This window comes from Staurois parvus, unplaced genomic scaffold, assembly GCF_062004578.1.
Source record: "Staurois parvus isolate SC_StPar_1 unplaced genomic scaffold, SC_StPar_1.0 ptg000175l, whole genome shotgun sequence".
In the NCBI taxonomy this organism is placed as follows: domain Eukaryota; kingdom Metazoa; phylum Chordata; class Amphibia; order Anura; family Ranidae; genus Staurois; species Staurois parvus.
The window spans coordinates 11,163,787-11,184,256 of NW_028317971.1; the positions used below are offsets into that span (position 1 = coordinate 11,163,787).

Below are 20,470 nucleotides of genomic sequence, written 5' to 3' on the forward strand. Positions count from 1 at the left end.
TTTCCTGGCATGTGTTTATAGTGCGCTCCCTGCTCTGCAGTCCGGTACTGTCTGCTGGTGTGGCCTGTCCTCGGAGCTCAGTGCGCCCCCTGCCTTCTGTAAGTTAAAAATGACATGCTGGGAGTTGTAGTCCTTTTCCTTGATGTATGGTGTCAGATCATTTGATGTTCTGGGTGGAGGGGACTTTATATGATGTAGTATGTCCGCAGTCTCTGGTCATCCCCTGTACTGTGTCCGCAGTCTCTTGTCGTCCCCTGTACTGTGTCCGCAGTCTCTGGTCATCCCCTGTACTATGTCCGCAGTCTCTGGTCATCTCCTGTACTGTGTCCGCAGTCTCTGGTCATCTCCTGTACTATGTCCTCAGTCTCTGGTCATCTCATGTACTGTGTCCGCAGTCTCTGGCCATCCCCTGTACTGTCCGCAGTCTCTTGGTCATCCCCTGTACTGTGTCCGCAGTCTCTGGTCATTTCTTGTAGTACGTCCGCAGTCTCTTGGTCATCCCCTGTACTGTGTGTGTCCACAGTCTCTTGGTCATCCCCTATACTGTCCGCAGTCTCTGGTCATCTCCTGTACTGTGCCCGCAGTCTCTGGTCATCTCCTGTACGGTGTCCGCAGTCTCTGGTCATCTCCTGTACTGTGTCCGCAGTCTCTGGTCATCTCCTGTAGTATGTCCGCAGTCTCTGGTCATCTCCTGTACTATGTCTGCAGTCTCTGGTCATCTTCTGTAGTATGTCCGCAGTCTCTGGTCATCTCCTGTACTGTGTCCGCAGTCTCTGGTCATCTCCTGTACTGTGTCTGCAGTCTCTGGTCATCTCCTGTAGTATGTCCGCAGTCTCTGGTCATCTCCTGTACTATGTCCGCAGTCTCTGGTCATCTCCTATAGTACGTCTGCAGTCTCTGGTCATCTCCTGTAGTATGTCCGCAGTCTCTGGTCATCTCCTGTACTATGTCCGCAGTCTCTGGTCATCTCCTGTACTGTGTCCGCAGTCTCTGGTCATCTCCTGTACTGTGTCTGCAGTCTCTGGTCATCTCCTGTACTGTGTCTGCAGTCTCTGGTCATCCCCTGTACTGTGTCCGCAGTCTCTGGTCATCTCCTGTGCTGTGTTTGCAGTCTCTGGTCATCTCCTGTATTGTGTCTGCAGTCTCTGGTCATCCCCTGTGCTGTGTCCGCAGTCTCTGGTCATCTCATGTACTGTGTCCGCAGTCTCTGGTCATCTCCTGTACTATGTCCGCAGTCTCTGGTCATCTCCTGTACTGTGTCTGCAGTCTCTGGTCATCTCCTGTACTGTGTCCACAGTCTCTGGTCATCTCCTGTAATGTGTCTGCAGTCTATTGGTTCAGAATTTTTTTTTCTTGTTTTCCGCCTCTAAAACCTAGGTGCGTCTTATGGTCAGGTGCGTCTTATGGAGCGAAAAATATGGTAAGTGCCAACTGAGTGATATCTGGATAGTAAAATATCCAGGTGAAATGGATTATACCTTCTCTCCGGTACATTATGATCAAGCATAGACAGCTGGAGTTGTTGGTGAGTTCCAATATACAGGTTATGTTTATCTCTGATCTTGCCCCTGTCACAATGGGTGTACAATCTAAGGTCGCTAACTCACATTCATTCATACACATACAAGGCCCATTTAGACAGGATCCAATTAACCTACCAGCATGTTTTTGGAGCGTGGGAGGAAACCGGAGCACCCGGAGGAAACCCACGCAAGCACAGGGAGAACATGCAAACTCCAGGCAGGAGGCGCCATGGTCGGGAATCGACCATGATGAGATGACCCTTAAAAGAGAAGAATTAAAGGAGTTTATGGAAAAGGAGTCAAGAAGGATATTCAATAGGGTCTTAAAAGAAAGATATCAGTGGGGGAATAGACCTGGAATATATTTGAGGAAGCTTAAGGAAAAGAAGTCTAAGAATTTCATAGAAAGAATTAAAGATGGTAAAGGAGAAATGGTGTACACCACCACTGATATCGCTAATAGGTTCCATAAATACTATATTAGGCTGTACGACGTGAGCCCCAGAGATAAAAAAGAAACAGAAGAGGAAAAGAAGAATAAGAGGCAGAAATATCTAAATGAAATGGAGTTGCCAAGAATAGAACAAGAAAAATTAGAAGCCCTAGAAAGATCAATTACCCCAGAGGATATTATCCTGTCGTTATAAAATACGGCTGCAGGAAAGAGACCTGACCCAGATGGTTACACGGGTGGATATTTTAAAAATTTAAAGATCTCCTTGTTCCTAAAATGTGTGGTTATATGAACATAATAGGGGAGGGATTAGAAATGAGGGAGGAGTCTTTGCAGGCAAACATAACGAAAGAAGGGAAAGAAAGCACACAGTGTTCCAGTTACAGGCCCATATCCTTATTAAACAATGATACCAAATTGTACGCTAAGGTATTGGAAACTAGAATGAAGGAGCTGATGCCAGACTGGATACACCTGGATCAGGTGGGATTCATTCCAGGAAGAGAAGGTAGGGACAATGGTCTAAGATCACTGCTACTCCTACAAAGAGTAAAAAGAGAGAAATAAAAAGCTTTTGACAGGGTTAATTGGGGATTCATGTTTGATACATTGGAGGTCTTAGGAATAGGGCCTAAAATGTTAAGGTGGATAAAAGGGCTTTGTAATAGTCTGTCAGCGGCGATTAAGGTTAATGGATCCCTCTCTCAGCCCTTTAAAATGTATAATGGTACCAGACAAGGATGTCCACTCTCTCCTTTGTACTATCCTTGGAACCGGTTCTGGCAAGGATAAGAAAGTGCATAGATATAGCAGGAATAAAAATAGGGGAAGTGGAACATAACGTAGCAGCATATACAGACGATATGTTGTTTTATATCGTAAACTCTGGAGTAATGTTGCCTAATTTAATGAGATTGTTAAAGCAATATGGCGAGTTGTCAAACCTGGTAAAATAAATCCAACAAAATCAGAGATATTAAACATAAATTTATCAAAATCAGAGGAGCAGAGTATCCAAAAAGAGTTAACATTTATTTGGAGGGGTAAAGAAATAAGCTATTTGGGAGTAAAATTAACTCCTTCATTAAAGGGCCTATATCAGGTGAATTATATCCCATTAATAAACAAAATAAAGTACGAGTTGAAGAGATTGTCAAAAGGTGGAGCTTCTTGGATAGGGCGTATAAATCTGGTAAAGATGGTTGGTTGTTGCAAACATTTTGTATAAGTTCCATATGCTACAAGTACACCTTCCAGGATCATTTTTTGGGATAATTAAGAAGCTGATATATGGTCATGTTTATATGGACAAATGAAAAGCCGATAATTAGTTAGGAGGTACTGTGTAGGGCAAAAGGGAATGGGGGACTGTCCAATATGAAGAAATATTATCTAGCGGTGTTACTGTCACATTTAATAGATTGGACATTCAATGCACAAGGGAAAGGTTGGGTGAATATGGAAGGGGTTTTGAGTAGGGCACAATTAGGGAAGATGGTGTGGATACCACATAATTTTCGCACATTAGATGTGAATACTAGTTCATTAACAAAGATAGTTTTAAATGTTTGGGATAGGTTGTATAAGCAAAAAGGATGGAAATATAATTCACTTATGACTCCCCTGGAGGGAGTGGAATATTTAACCCCAGGGAAGGATAACATTTCTGGGAACTGGTATAAAGATAAAAATGCACGTTTGAAGGATATATTGAACATAGGGAAATAGCACACCTTTTTTAGATTTAAAGAAGCAAGAGGACTTATTTTTCACATTAGATGAGTGGAGGTATTGTCAATTGAGTCACTTTGTTTCAACGCTCCCACAACCACTGAGGACAGAGGAGGATCTGTATCCATTTGAAAAACTGGTAAACGTAACTACAGAATTAAATGAACAGCAAAGGAATAAAATATTTAAATTAACTCATGGGGTGACGAACATGAACATGGCTGAGATGAATTTCAAATGTTTTGCGAGATGGTATATTACAACGAATAAGGCACATAAAAAACAAGCAGATGTTTCACCATTCTGTTGGAGAGGTTGTGGGGAAAAGGGAACAATGGGTCACCTATGGCGGGATTGCCCGAATATACAGGACTACTGGATGGGAATAATACTACTTATCCAGGAAATATGTGGGATTATGGTCCAGGGAGATCCATGGATGTGTTTGTTTTTATAAATTTGAGCCTTCAGTAAACTTGTCTAAGAATAGGGTGTTGTATCATTTAATGAGTGCAGCTAAGGGCTTGATCCCCAGATTTTGGCAAGTCCCAGAGCCACCAAGATGAAAAGATTGGATACACAGAGTGGAAAATATCTATAGGATGGAGGAGTTATATCATATTGCGGTGGATAAGTTAGATATATTTAGGAAAACATGGAGTAATTGGTTACTCTTTAAAACATCAAAAAAATATCTGGAATTAGGTGTAGTCTAGGGGGAATATATCAGAGGAAGTTTAACGCAGATCTTGAGAGAAAGAAAGGAGGTAGGATGAAGGAGCATGAGACAGAGAATCATGAGGGAGGATAAAACAGAAGTATGGGGATGTGGACAGGGGTGTGGTGGATGGTGGGGGGTAGGGAAGAAGGCTAGGGAAGGGGAAAATGTGTTGTAAAGGGAATTTAGGTACTGGTGTGGTACTTGTGATTTGTATTTTGGTTTTATTTTCTATGCATTAAGATGTGTTTTTTTTTGTACTAGAAAAATTCAGTAAACAAATAATAGAAAAAAAATTAAAAGAGAAGCCAATCCAGGTTTTATTGCTAAAGCTTAACTCAGGGGTCTGCAACCTTTAAGACATAAAGAGCCACTTGGACCCGTTTCCGAGAGGGAAAAAAAGACTGGGAGCCGCAAAACCATTGCAACATTTAAAACAAATCCGACACTGCATATATTGCAAAAAGCGCTCTGGTCATGAAGGGGGTTTAAGGGCCCAGTAAGCAAAGGGTTAATCAGGGCCACAGTGTATCGTCATAATCACAATCATAGCCTTAGGTCAGTGGTGGGCAACCTTTTTTTTCAACTGAGCCAAATCTCGCCAAAACCACGATTGAAATTTATTTTGAGAGAAACATTTTTAAAACTGAAAATACATCCCCCATAAAGTAATTCATCCCCCATAGTAATTCATCCCCCATAGTAATTCATCCCCATATGGTAATTCATCCCCCCTATAGTAATTCATCCCCCCTATAGTAATTCATCCCCCACATAGTAATTCATCCTCCCTATAGTAATTCATCCTCCCTATAGTAATTCATCCACCACATAGTAATTCATCCCCCACATAGTAATTCATCCCCCATATAGTAATTCATCCCCCATATAGTAATTCATCCCCCATATAGTAATTCATCCCCCCTATAGTAATTCATCCCCCATATAGTAATTCATCCCCCATAGTAATTCATCCCCCACATAGTAATTCATCCCCCACATAGTAATTCATCCCCCACATAGTAATTCATCCCCCACATAGTAATTCATCCCCCATAGTAATTCATCCCCCATATAGTAATTCATCCCCCATAGTAATTCATCCCCCATAGTAATTCATCCCCCATATAGTAATTCATCCCCCCATAGTAATTCATCCCCCATATAGTAATTCATCCCCCATATAGTAATTCATCCTCCATAGTAATTCATCCCCCACATAGTAATTCATCCCCCATAGTAATTCATCCCCCCTATAGTAATTCATCCCCCATATAGTAATTTATCCCCCATATAGTAATTTATCCCCCATATAGTAATTCATCCCCCATATAGTAATTCATCCCCCATAGTAATTCATCCCCCATATAGTAATTCATCCTCCATAGTAATTCATCCCCCATAGTAATTCATCCCCCATATAGTAATTCATCCCCCATATAGTAATTCATCCCCCCTATAGTAATTCATCCCCCATAGTAATTCATCCCCCATAGTAATTCATCCCCCCTATAGTAATTCATTCCCCATATTGTGTCAATTCACTTACCTTTGCTCCGCGCGTTCCTCTCGCTGTGTTCCCGCGCCGTTCTGGTCTTCAGGGCGGACTGTGAGAGGAGAGGAGTTCGTCACGCTGCCCCGCCTACATCCTGACAGCCAGTGTTTGCCAGCGGGCGCCCGGCACACAGAAGAGCTGCATTAAAAGAGCCGCGGCTTGCCGACCACTGAGCTACGGCAACCCTATTGCCTGTCACCTGGTGGGCAGTGTGCTCCGGAGCCGCAGCAAAGGTGAAAAAGAGCCGCATGTGGCTCCGGAGATTGATTTACTAAAGACAAATACACTGTACTTTGCAAGTGCAGTTGCACTCTGCAAGAATATTTGCTCCAGAGGTTAATAAAAGAGAGGAAGCTCTACTGACTTCCATCATCCAATCATGTGCAAGCAAAAATGCTGTTTTTTAAATTTTCTTGCATGTGATTGGGTATTCTTGGCAAAGTGTAGCTCATTTACTATGTTTTGGAGCAAAAGCAACTGCACTTGCAAAGTGCACAGTCTGCCTTTAGTAAATCAACCCCAATCTGTCACAATAGCTGACAGGGTGACAATGCAGGAGCTTAATTGGGAGATACCCTATAAAAGGAAGTGCCTGAGCAAGGTCCTTCATGGCAGGATCACCAAGTGTTATATGTTGTTTTTTAATGCAAAAAAAAAAAAGATTTTATTGGTAATGGACATAAAGTATCAACATCAATACTGACCAAGCATGCACCTATTTTGTATATATTGGGATTAATTTACTAAAGGCAAATAGACTGTGTACTTTGCAAGTGCAGTTGCACTCATTTGCCCCAGAGCTTATTAAATGTGGCGAAGCTTCACCTTGTAAACAATACCCAATCCGATGCACAGAAAATAAATAAAACAACATTTTTTCTTGCATCTGATTGGTTGATGAAAATCATTAAAGCTTTACCAAGCTCTGAGGAAGATAAGTGCAACTGCACTTGCAAAGTGCACAGTTTATTTGCCTTTAGTAAATCAACCCCATTGAGAAGAAGGAATAGATAAGACAAGGTCTCTGCAATATAGCATACACAGAGGGAATGCATTACATAGACAATTGGCAAGTTATCAAATTGCTGAAGACAAATTAAAAGAGTAATTTAATCACAGACTGTTCACAGAGCAAAGATTAATTAGAGTATAAGCCAGTGAGAAGCAGGAAAACCTAAACCAAGAATGTCATGTGTCACATCAAAACTTCCATGTGTTCCCACTGAAGTCTATGGGGCCAAACACGCACTGTACTGCATCTTTTCAGAACTTTGCACTGCACCATGTTGTGCTGATGTGACAGGCACCATAGAGAATAATGTGATTTCCATTGTTGTGTATTGCAGCGTAACAGCAGATGCAGAGGAAATCGCAGTGTAAGAAATCACTCTCGCCAATAAGGAATATGTCTATATGTAATATTCTATGTGGTTAATATAATATGTAGGGATAGATCATGACTAGGCAAAAGTATACATCTCAAGGGGAGAGGAGCTGTTTGCTTACAGGATGGTCTCTTGTCTCTTAGAGAACAAAAGGTTTTGATTTGTGCTTTCAATAGCATGTTAATTCCAAATGATATGCATTGTAATTAGTTTGCCCTTTGTCTTTTGAAGGCTGTTGAATATAGGTGGTGCTCAGTTTCCAGACTCCATCTCACCATAAATCAGGTGGCTTTGGAATGGTAATTTGTTTGAGAGTTTATGTCAGGAAACAGCATAATGAACTTGTAGATCTTGAAAGCCAGTTTCAGACACCCCAACTCCATTATTATGGGTTAGGCTTTATAGCAAATTAGGACTTGATTTCCATTCAATCACTTACATGAGGAAGATATGATTGTGCCATTTGAGCAAATCAGAGATTCCTCAATGATGGCAAATAGAGGGAAGGAGTATAAGAATAGCAGAAGTTGGGCCACTGAGGAGGAGGTGGATTGGGGATTTGATTGGGAAGACTGGGCTGGAGGAGTGGACCTGAAGATTGGACAGTGAGACCTAATAGGTCAGGCTTAAGGAGGGAGGCCTGCAAGAGACATCAGCCGTTGTCTCATCTGGGAGTGGTAATATTTGATATACTTTTTGACTAATTAACCAGATTGTGAGTGTTTGAACTTATGGTCTTGGTTTTTATGGTGTTTTGTATTCTTTTGTGCATTATTTGCTATTGGGTATCACTGTAAATCTTTAGACTTTTAGGCTTCATGTACACGAGCAGCTCCTAAACTCGAGTTTAGGAGCTTTTGGCATTTTTTTGCCAAAGCTCCTAAACTCAACTCCATAAAACCCTATGTGTCCATGTACAGCGTTTAGGAGCCGTCGCCGCGTTTATGTGAGGTTAAACCTCCGTCTCCTGAATGCTGAAGAATCATGTTTAGGATAGGAATGTTTTGACCGCCGACCATAGGAAAACACTGCAAAAACGTGTTTTGCAGTTTCCTGCGGCCGGTGGTCCGGGTAGGCTCATGTACATGAGGCCTTAGAATTGGTTATTGTTGCTATGTAATATAAATCATATTTCCTTATCTGTAGCAAGGCTATAATATTTTTCACCTACAGTTTGTGTTGTGTGTTTCATTGCTGACCTACCCCTAAAACAATGTTGAGAAGTGAGACAGGGTGGACTCTGTCCTGATCAGCAGGGGATCAGCTCACAGATTCAATCTCACACTGTGCTGTCACTTACATCACAATGGCAGTCTTAGCTGCACCCAGCACAAAGATTTTACAGTAAATATTTGTAAAATATTTACAGAAAAAAAAGGTATTACAAAGAAATAAAGAAACCATAAAGCATCAGAGAATTAAAAAGGAGTTGAAAATGGAGAATACACACGGTGTTATCGGCTCTCATAACTTGACAGATGTTCCTTCATTGATGGTAAAAAGAGAGGTGAGAAATCTGCTTGCAATCTCTTTTTTATCTGACATGAATTGGGGTATTGACAAAGGCCATCTTCCCAATTATGCAGCTGGGGTGGGGCCCTGGGATGCCACTCGTTTATGACCAAGTCCCCGATATAGTTTTCTATACGTTTTAATAACTTGGCAGGGTACAGTTGGCTACCTGGCATATTATTATCCAGGATTCACTTTGCTTCAAAATGGATGCTACCCATTAAAGGAGGAAGGTGAATATGTCTTTATTCTGGCTATACTGTCATAATTTCAGAAGTTATGGAACATGCTGAAGTTTTAGAATCTTGGCTGATAAGCTGTTTATCAGAAATGTGTATTCCGCTAAGGTATATACGACCCAAGGTCTGTTAGGTCTCCGGATTGCTCAAGCTTTTTACGGTTTTCAGACTGGAATAGGAGATTGGGCTAATAGGCATGAGAAGGCCTATATCTTTCCTGGTCTGATCAGAAGGCTCTGGTATCAGTTAACAGTTGTGTATTGCACCAGAGGCTTCCTGGGGGGATGAAGAGAAGGAAACCACTGCTGCTATTCACCAACTTGTGCTACAAACTGTCATGGCTGAATCTGAACAACATAGCATCCTTGCTCTTCCACACAGCTTTGTGAAGGCTCACTATGGGTTACAATTACACCTCCCCCCTTGGGTGGTTTCATGGGAGGGAATTGAAGTTTCCCTCCTTACACAACCAACTCCTGCTGGTGGTTTGGCTTTTTGGGACACAGGTCTGTCTTGCCAACATGTTCACATTTGTGTGGTCTGGTCCAACTGCATTGTTGGAGAACCAGGTTCCTTCTGAGGAGGGTGCTGTTTTCCCTAGTAGCACTGTTGGGCCAACAAAGTTGGTTGTGATGGGTAAGTACCAGTCTGCTGTAACCACCCAGATATCATGGCAGCTTCCGTGGCGCCCACCTGATCACAAGACACCTTTATTCAGGGGTGGCATATGTTAACTTACTGGGATGCAACTTCCTGCATAGGTAGAAGACTGCACCTGACCCAAAGGTAGTGGCGTTTGTGTGTGCTGGAACCAGACAAATGAATTCTGGGGCCTGTGTCACAGGTGCGCCAACTGATACCTCCATCCAGGTTGAACGGTCCTCTCTACATACTGGCATCAAAGACACCATTTTCATCTGCTTCCCATTTGTACAGTCACAGGTTCAGCTGAGCCACAATAGTTACACCCAGGCGTCCTACTGTAGCCAGCTGTACCCAAGAATGAAGTAACCAGCCTTGTGGCTTGGGGTGCAGGCCAGGCCATGATTGCCTCAGCCTTCTGAGTTCCAGACCTCTGGGGGTCTCCTCCTACATATGGTTCCCAGTGCTGAACCTCTGCCATACCCCTATCATAGTTACAGTGTTTGACTGTCAAACTAGGCACTGGCAGTTTGTTCTGGACTGGTGACAGAACACCAAGGTGTTTTCCCCAGACAGGGCTGAACACTGCAAGGCCCCTAAAGTAGGCAACCGCACACAGTTTCACCCCGTAGGTCATTCATGACCCCCGGAGAGGTGTCCGGTGCATTCTCAACTCTAACTAGCCTTACCGTAAACTCAGACAAGCCACATGGGGTGGTGAAGGCTGACTCGTCCTGAGTATTTTGTGTTAGAAGGGTCGGCCCCTACCCTCTGCTCAGGTCCATGATGGTTAGACAGCCCACCAGCTGCTCCAGTACCTCATGGTTCCTGAGGATGGGGTAGGCTACAACCGCAGGGCTGGCATTCAGTTTTCCAAGGTCCCCACAAAGCCTCGTCGTCTGATCCTTTTTTGGGGACCGGCACTACTGGGGATGCTCAGACCCTGTGGGATTTCTGAACCTCTGACTGCGGCATTCCCATTTGTCTCTTTGGCCCGGTCTGTGTGCGCCTCCTGCAAGATGAGATTGGCCAGTGTACGAGGGAAGGATACACCCTGCTGTCTGCCTTATGAACAGCATGGTGTGCCCTCCCAGGGTATCCCTGAACCCAGACACCATATAGCGTAAGCACTGCCAGCAGCTGATGCACCTGAAAGGCAAGGAAGGGTGATTGGAGCTGAAGGCTTAAGTCCACTCCCTGAGGGTCAGCTACCAACTCTAGCAGGGCCCCTAGCTCTTCCAATCCAGGTGTACTGCCACTGCCTATGACCTGCGTTGTGCTGGGGTGTTGTGGCTGGTCACAGCTAAGCCAGAAACAATTCTGTTTGACTTTCTCCCCGGCTCTATTTTTTTTCCCATGGATCTTCACAAGCCATATCAGTTGACACTTTCAAGACATGTCCCTTAGGTTGACTGGATGCAGTGAGAAGAGGTTTAACTCTGTCAATCTCCAAGCCTCCTGCCTGTAGACATTTCAAGCCTTGCCTCTCATAGTCCCAGTCAAACTTTTGATTACCTTTCTCAGCAAGGGAGCTCACAGCTAGCCTGCTGACTGCTTCAACACTTTCTTCAGTTCCCAGTGCTGGCTTAGCCATGGGGCAACAAGTACCACCCAGCTGTCCTGTGCCACACAAAGACAACTGCTGGGGTTTTCAAGGCAGAATCCTTTGGGCTGGAGCAAGGAAAGGGCCTATCCAGACCATCCCTTTTCTCAGCTTCCAAAGACTGTACCTTCACAGCACTGTGGGGGACTTCCAACAATGCCAAAACATCATCATTATACTCAGTAATTACATCGATAACATCAAATACACATGTGTTTAATACCTACACAAGTAAAGGGGTCTCCTCGCCTTCCTTAGGAGCCGGAGAATCCTGTACATCCACTCCACCCTCTCCCTCTCTCTGTCCATCCACTGTTTGCCCAGATATTAACCCAACATCTGCACACAGTACCTTGGTATGTCCAGAGAGTTCCTTGGCGGCATCTGGGGTGTTCTTAGCAGGTGCATATTAGGAAACAAGAGTACCTAAATTAGCACCCAACAGAAAAGCTGTGGGGATATCACCCAGGGCTCTCATCTCGCTCATCCCACTTCCTGCACCCCAGTTGATAAACACAGTAGCATGGAGTACACGTGAGCGGGTCCCCCCAACTCCAGTGAGGGTAAAGAACTTTTCTGGGATGATGTCCCTTCTTTATATCACAGGTGCAGCAGCAGAGAAGTGTAGCTGAGATGCGGATGACCGTGGCAGCTGGTAGCCAGAGGTGGTCATAGGCAGGAGAGGTAGAATAGTCAGGCAGGCTGGGTCAGGATCAATCAGACAGATCAGGTACAGAGGAAGAGGCAAACGGATAGTCAAAGGGAGAGCCGGGTCGGTGCAGGCAGAGTTCAGTCGTAGTCAGAGTCAAGCAGGTAGATCACAGGAGTCAGGATACAGATACAGGATGCAGTAGACCAGAAGGCACCATTCTGTTTGCAGCAGGGGTTTAAATAGCCCTCCTGTGCACATTAGCATGTGCACGTGTGTGCACTCGGATGAGCGCAAACGTGTGCACATGCGCACCGGCACGGCCATCGGGAACCCGGTGTTGGCGCACAGATGTGCATAGATGCAAAGTTCTTCTTCCCTGACACCTGCAGAGGTGAGTCTGTGTAGTTGCAACATACAGCAGAGGCTTCCAAAAGTGCAAGATAGTTGTGCCATCCCTACACCTTTTCCAGGTGTTGTTGTCTGCGGGGTTCCGGGGACACAAGATTGCGTGAAACGGCATTGAGTACTGCAATTTTATGTGAATATTTTACAGTTTGGAAGTTTTTACTTGATTGTGTTTGGATTAAAAATACTACTACTGATCCTAGCTAATGGAGAGGTATCTTGCCTTGGACTGAAGGAGATTACATCTAAGCGTTCAATGCTGTTCTATTATATAGGCATCATTGAGTTTCTGTCTCATGGTGGAGGTTGATACATCACTGGCACTTGAGTGTTTTTTGGTTTTGGACTATTACACAGGTATTCTTGAATTAATTATAGAAGATTTATTATATTTCTTATCATAGAACTGTCACCATTGGGTGGACCTATGGACACTTGTTTCTCATTTACTCTATAATACGGCAACTTTTGATTTGATTTATTTAAAGTTTATTGTATATCTACAATTTTTGCACCCAGCTGCATTGTTATTATTTTTGTTTTTTGGTGTTTTGATAGCCATGACTAGCACTTGTGTTTTTCTATATAGCTTCAGCTGTCTCAGCCTCTACTGACGGTCCTGACATGCAGCTTTCACCTAAAATAACTTCTGATCACATATTTTTCATTATTTGTTCAGTATGAATTAACCAAGTTTACTTTAAATTTACTACATTTTCAAGTCTATGTAGTGTGTAAAATCTGACCTAATGGACGTACACAGGGAAAACAGCTTTTATTTATAAACATATGTGCTCCTCAGGCAAAACCTTCTGCATGGTGACCTTTTGTAAAGAGAATAAGGACTAGGAAAACTGCAGACTATGGTTGTTCTTTTCCTTATCTAGTCATTTACAGGACAGTTCCGTTGATTTCAGAACTTTCTGACTTTTGCACTGATAGGAAGTGTTTTATAACTTTTCACATGAAGCAAGGGAGGAGAAATGGGTGGCAATAGACTCATGTGAACACCATGTGAGCATCAGCAGGCTGCTGGGAACAATCCTAGCTCTTGTTCTTAATGTACGGCAGGCATTCTGATTTCACATGAAACTCATTTAACAGATGAAACTCATCAACAGATAGAGGACAGGTAAGATAACATAAATGACATAGAACAACTCAACCTCTAAGTGTCCTGTGTAGCTAGTGCATGTAAAATGAGTAAATCAATTATTAAATGTTTTATTGTTATTTTACAAATGATTATCATTCTCCATGAATCAGAATGTGTTGGAGATACTCAGGGTTACTGAGTAAGGTGGAGCAAATAGCTATGCATAGAACAATAACCCATGGCAACCAATCAAATGTACATTCCATCAGTTAACAGCTGTCAGAGATAAAGTGGATTGCTATGAGTTGCTGCTCTGTATGGCTGTTTGCCTTATTCAGTAAGATTTACAGATTTACCATAATTCTCGGGCCACAATAGCAATTGCCAATGTAAACAGTGTTGGTGTACCGAGATGTGATTATTCTAGGCATGATGACTGTGCTTGGAAAATGTGCACAATTTAGGGTTGATGCTAATTGTATGCAACTCATTTGAAAGTTGCATAACCGGAAATTTGTGTTTAGAAAGTATTTACATACTTATGAACAAATGTTGTACTTGTATTATGCCTTGACATTCTGTATGAAACTGTTTGTCTATAATAAAAACTGGGGTTTACTAAAACTGGTGAAGTTCTGGATATAAATCAATCAGCTTTCAGGTTTTATTGCCAAGGCTTAAGGGCTCGTTCACACTTGACTGTTTTACCAACGCTTGCCAAACGCCCCTATAGCGCTTGGCAAGCGTTGGTCAGGCGTTTGCGGAGCGTTTTTTAACGCTCCGCAAACGCTCCGCAAACCCCGCATGCGCCCCACAAACACCAAGAATGAAGTTTGAATGGTGTTACCGCTCTGCAAACGCCCCACAACCGCGTCGCAACCGCACCATAGACTAGAATAGGAGGCTTTAACGCCTCCTGACTCGACCAGAGGCGTCCGTTTTGCCACGACGCAACGCTAATGCTCCTGTTAGAACTGCACCATGTGCTGCAATGTGCAGAATTGTTGGAGGCGTTTGGGAAGCGGTAAAAACACTTCCCAAACACCTCTCTGCCGCCTGCACACAACGCTAGTGTGAACGTAGCCTAACTGAACAAGCTGAAGTTAAAAGTGGTTTGACTACCATGTACAGCTTCACCAGATTCTGAATGCACTAGTTTTAGTAAATCCCACCCCCCAATGATTGTTGCATCCACCTCCAGTCGCATCACTTGAGAAACCTGTTAAACACAGTTTGGAATTAGGGATGAGCTCAGGCATGTTCATATACTAGTTTGAGCCCACTTGAGCTATCCCACCAGGAAGCTGTCAATGCAGACCACCAATCATAACCAGCCTAGGCATTCCCCTCTCCGCAGCCACACGTGGACACACTGCTTGTATACATGGGGCTTTGCCCACTTGGCAGTCTGTAGTGACAGCTTTCTGGTGGAATAGCTCAGTTGGTTCGGACTAATACTAAAACAACCCTGAACTACTCCCTGTTTGGAATATGTATTTATACAAGGTGCTGCCTGTTTCAAGGATATGTTCTAGTCAACCTTAAAGGAGAATCCCATAAAATAAATGCATCCATGTTGCAAAAAGCAAAACTGTGCATTTAATTAATTTGCATTTGAACCTTCTAAATATTTGCAACTATGATCTGTGGTTTGGATCCTGTAGACTATTCCTCCAGCTCAGGTACAGACCTTCAGCTATGGAGCTGGAGAAAGTATCAATGGACTACAAGTGTGGTGACATCATTGCATGTGTGCTCAAATTAAAGTTACAGTCCCTTTGCCGTGGTGGCAGATGGAACTTGTACTATTCACTCACAACTTGCTTCTTTTGGTTTACCAAGAGCTGCAAATAATGTACAGCAGTGACAAGTCATGGAAACTCTTGCAAATAGGCACAATACTATTAGGACAGCACCAGGAATGGTAGCTCATTCATGAACTAATGAAACAACTCTGAACTGCTGTGATTTCAGTACAATATTGCACACTCTAGTATGCTGTGAAATTGGGCTTCATTTTTTTATATATCCGAGGAAAGAGTTGTCTTTATACAGTATGCTGCTGTCTACACAAACAAATAAATCTCTCCCTTTTCTTCCATTGTAATTATTACTTTGGGCACTGGATCCTCCACTTGGCACTCATCTTGGCATCGGATGCAGGGAGTATAGTTAGCCACAGGGTGCTATACAGGACCAGGGTCGTGTCCTAGCTCTCCAAGCTATCCAGAATTCTTCCTTACAATGAAGGGGTGTCCTAACTCTCTGGAGTGGTTTTAGTCCCAAAAAATCAAATGGGGGCAGTTTGTCATCTGACCATTAGGGCTCTACTATGCTCCAAGAGTCTTTACAAAGATTCTTGCCCTGCTCCTAGGCCCTACTCAAATCACAGGGCATCCAGATCATGGGATATCTGGATGACATTTTGTTAAAAGGTCCCTCAGCAACAGGCCTGTCTTCCAACATTCAAAAGATGATCCAGTTCCTTCAAAGTTTCCACTGGCTGATCCATGTCAATAAGTCTGCCTTCCAGCCTTTCCATCACTTGAGTACTTAGGGTTGATCTTGTAAAAGGCACAGGAAACAAATGTCCCTTCCCCAGGAAAGATTGCTTCTCTGAGGTTCAATTGTCAGACTCTCAGGTCAGCCAGGCATCTCTCGACTTGCTTCTGTATGAGGGTTCTGTGCCTCATGGTGGTCTCCTTTGAGACTGTTCCCTCTGCTCAGTTCCACTCACAACCCTTTCAACTCAACATCATCACGATGTGGTTCAAGCAGATACCTTCTCTGCAGGGGTGTGGAAATTTAAAAAATAGCTACTTGTCCAACTAATCGGGGTCCCAATCTACTTGACCTGATAAAAAAGAAAACATTTTTTTTCCCCAGAATGGAAAATATGAAGGGTTGATGTTTCTTATTAGGTAGAGGAGCTTTTAGGAATGTTAAAAACGAAAACGGGCTTTATGGTGACTTAAACGTTTAATGTTTTTTAGTTTTTACAGAAAATTTACTAGAGCCCCCAAATGTTCTATACGCACCACTGACTAACAGTGGGAGGGTCCTAACTGAGAATTGTTAAATACCAGTAGTGCATACTGCACAGGGCAGAGTTCAAAAGAGCACTGCGTACAGGGTGCAGGGTTCAGGAATGCACTGCATGCAGGGTGCAGGGTTCAGGAATGCACTGCATGCAGGGTGCAGGGTTCAGGAATGCACTGCATACAGGGTGCGGGGTTCAGGAGAGCACTGCGTGCAGAGTTCAGGAGAGCACTGCGTGCAGAGTTCAGGAAAGCACTGCGTGCAGAGTTCAGGAGAGCACTGCGTGCAGAGTTCAGGAGTGAGTTGCATATAGAGTGCAAAGCTCAGGAATGCATATCTCATAGGCCATTTTACAACCCCCCTTCCCTTTCCAGTACAAGGCCCTCCTCCAACCCCCAAATTCTCTCTCCCCCACCTGCAGAGTATCAGAGAGAGGGCCTGCTGCAGAAGAGAAGCTAAAACTTACAATAGGAGTGCAATGTTAAGTGGGGAGAGGAGGCATTAGTGCTAAGTGATGATAGGGGATGACGTTGATGCCAAGTTAATGAGGCATTGGTGTTAAATGGGAGGAGTGGGCAATGTGCTAATTTCTAATGTGTTCTAATTTCTAATGTGGGGGAGAGGGGGGGGGGAGGGGGGGCATTGAGGATTGGGGGGGGGAAACATCAGGGATAAGTGGGAGTAGAGGGGGACATTTGCGATAAGTGGGAGAATAGGGGGACATTGGAGATAAGTGGGGGAAGAGGGACAGCATTAGGGATAAGTGTGGGAGAGAAGGGACATTGGGAATTAGTGGAGGGAGGGGAGGAACATTGGACATAAGTGGGGGAGAGGTGGACATTTGGGAGAAGTGGGAGAAGAGGGGGGACACCGGGGATAAGTGGGGGGGCATAGGGGTTTAGTGGGGGGGGAATTGGAGATAAGTGGGGGAGAAGGGGACATTTGGGATAGATAGGGGGGGAGAGGGGGACATTTGGGATAACTGGGGGGCGGAGGGGGCATTGGGGTTAAGTGGGAGAGGAGGGGGGACATTGAGGATAAGTGGGAGAGGAGGGGGGGCATTAGGGATAAGTGGGAGAGGAGAGGGGTGGCATCGGGGATAAGTGAGGGGGAGAGGGAGGACATTTGGGATTAGTGGGAGAAGAGGGGGGACACTTGGGATAGATGGGGGGAGAAGAGGACATTTGGGATAGATGGGGGGGGACATTTGGGATAGATGGGGGGAGAGGGGGGCATTGGGGATAAGTGGTGGGGAGAGGGAGGGGCATTGGGAATAAGTGGGAGAGGAGGGGGGCATTGGGGATAAGTGGGAGAGGAGGTGTCAGACACCGCATGGCGGTATCTCTAGCAACCCAGAACGCGGGGTTCCTCAGGGTGCGGAGTCTAAGTACCAATCTGCTTATTCACCAGGGCCCCTGATGGTGGGGATGGACTTGGAGCAGACTGAGACCAGGTCGCGACCCCTGAGTACGTCCGGCAGTGGTAGAGTGTACCATCATTGGTGTTGCGGGAATAGAGCCTGACGTGAAGAGGCTGGTAGGCCTGGCAGCAGGGACTGATCCGTACGGGATGGATGGACAGTCAGCGTAACGTAAGGCGTAGTCAGGCAGGCCGGGTCAGCAACGTGCGGGCAGCGAGGTACCAGAGGAGCAGGCAGAGAATGGTCGGGGTCACGAGCCAGGTTCAGCAACTAACGGGCAGCGAGGTACCAGAGGATCAGGCAGGAGAGTGGTCAGGTCAAGCCAGGGGTCAAGCAGGAGACAATCAGCAGGGTCAGGATCAAGCAGAGGTCGGCAACAGGAAACTTCACAAATCAGATCACAGGAACAGGACAATAAGACCAAACGGCAATTGCACATACCTCCTGTCCTGTTTAAATAGCACATCCTGCGCTGTCATTAATGTCAGGCGCGTGTCCGTGATCGCGAGTGCGCATGCACGGCCGTCGCCGCTGCCGTGATCGCCCAGGTCCTGCTGCCCGCTGGCTAGAGCGTTACGGTGTTCTGCGCATGCGCCGCCCGGCGTATCGCGGCAGAACACCCGACCCCTGACAGGAGGGTGGACATTGGGGATAAGTGAGGGGGAGAGGGAGGGCATTTGGGATTAGTGGGAGAAGAGGGGGGACATTTGAGATAAGTGGGGGAAGGGGGCATTGGGGATTAGAGAAGGAAGAGGAAGAACAATGGGGATAAGTGGAGGAGAGGGGGATATTTGGGACAAGTGGGGAGGGGGGACATTGGGGATTAGTGAAGGGAGAGGAGGAATATTGGGGATACGTGGAGGAGAGGGTGACAGTGGGGTGGGGGTGATGCTGTGTGTGAGTGCCCTATGTGACTGTACTGCACATGTTGAGTGTCACACACCACAGTGCACTTAGTCAGGAAGATTCCTGGAGATGTCCATTACAGGTGGGGTACAGCAGCACTCCCATTCCTAGAACAGTAGAGAAGCAGAGAGCTCTGAGCAGTATGATGCACAGACTGGAGGTAGATCTGTGTCCTGGGACTGACAGACAATAGGAAGAAGTCAGGAAAGTGTGTATTCACTTCTTTCGGAAAGAGAAGCAAAGCTCACAGTGCTGGCTTTTCATTGCAGAAGGTTACTAGCTGTAGTAGAGTGCAGGTGAGGACAGGCTGGAATAGGATACAATAAAATAAATACATTAGATAAGATAAAAAGAGATGATTGCTATGAGATAGGAGTCCATGTAAAGTGTACTCGCTCACTCCCCCGCCCTCTCCTCTGCTGTCATGTGCTGAGCAGTGAGGGTTTTGTGCTGGCATACTATTAGCCAGGCTTCTCTGTCTTCAGCTTCTGCTAGCGTCGGAGTAGCCTGCAGCAGGGCTAAATGTAGAACAAAACCTCTTGTCCAACGCACGGAACTGCATGTCCTAGGCGTCGGGCGATAGGAATTAAACATCCCTGCTCTGGATTGCGCACAACTACTGTCTAGCCAAGCGATAATCTTCCTGGCATGGTGGACTTCCAACTCAGCCCTAGAATCTGGGAAATTGTTACTTCCCTCGCCCTGAGAAAGTGCTATCAGCAGATACAAGCTTGGAGGGCTGGGTCTGGATATACAACTCCCTAACTGTCCAAGGAACCTGGTCCTTATAGGAATAAATGCTCCCCATCAACAAAAACTGTAGCTGCTGACTTTTAAAAAACAGCGACTCACCTGTCCCACAATCCCGCGGTGCCCCTGCGGCAGCCCATTTCACCGGCCGTCCTGTATTCCAGGCGCCGGCATCTTCAGTGTGGGCACCCGGCTGTGACAGCTTGCGGCCTCACAGCCGGGTGCCCACTGCGCATGTGCGAGTAGCGCTGCGCTTCCTGAATGGCCCCATCGTCTTCTGGGACCTGTTACGTGTCCCACAAGGGAGGGAGAGTAGGAGGACAACTTGTGGGAGCGGGTACCTGTCAACTTCGGGTACCTGCTCCCCAGAGGTGCCAATCCTTAATGGGGAGTGGGGGACCAATCTTTAAAGTGGAATTTCCCCTTTTGGGTGGAACTCTGCTTTAATGTGTGCATGCACTGGGTACTGACGTGATCGGCCACAGTACTGTGCGGAGCAGGGAGGTAAGCCTGTACATTGCATCTGGCTTATGTTACAAGGGCGCCAGTCCAAACAATGTGCTCTTTGTAGTGTTAAACTGGCAGATTCTTACAAGAAAAAGCTACATATAAATTGAACCAATAAGACTGTAAGTGAAAAAAATATATATCAATGCTGCAATTTGTAATGTATTTTTGGAAAAATGAAATTTTATTATTTCTACAATTATTGGTAGCTTTTTCTGTAGTGCAGCCACAGCAGAAGCTTCATCTACCTGCTTCAGATTCATTATTAGACAAAGTAGACAAAAACATTGAAGAGGACACCTTCTCAGAGGACTTTAGTAATAGGTTTTCTGG

General features: G+C 45.0%; 1 protein-coding gene across 2 annotated transcripts in view; it reads left to right on the forward strand.

Moving 5' to 3' along the window:
• Nucleotides 1–20,470, forward strand: part of LOC149462434 (transmembrane protein 53-like) — a 48,417-nt gene that overhangs the window by 16,161 nt on the left and 11,786 nt on the right. The window contains exon 1 of one of the 2 annotated variants that reach the window (XM_089676963.1): nucleotides 13,288–13,551. The exons of the other annotated variant lie outside the window; for it this stretch is intronic. The gene's annotated coding sequence lies outside the window, so the exon portion shown is untranslated. Of the gene's footprint in view, nucleotides 1–13,287; nucleotides 13,552–20,470 lie in introns of those variants that run through there. 2 annotated transcript variants of the gene reach the window in all.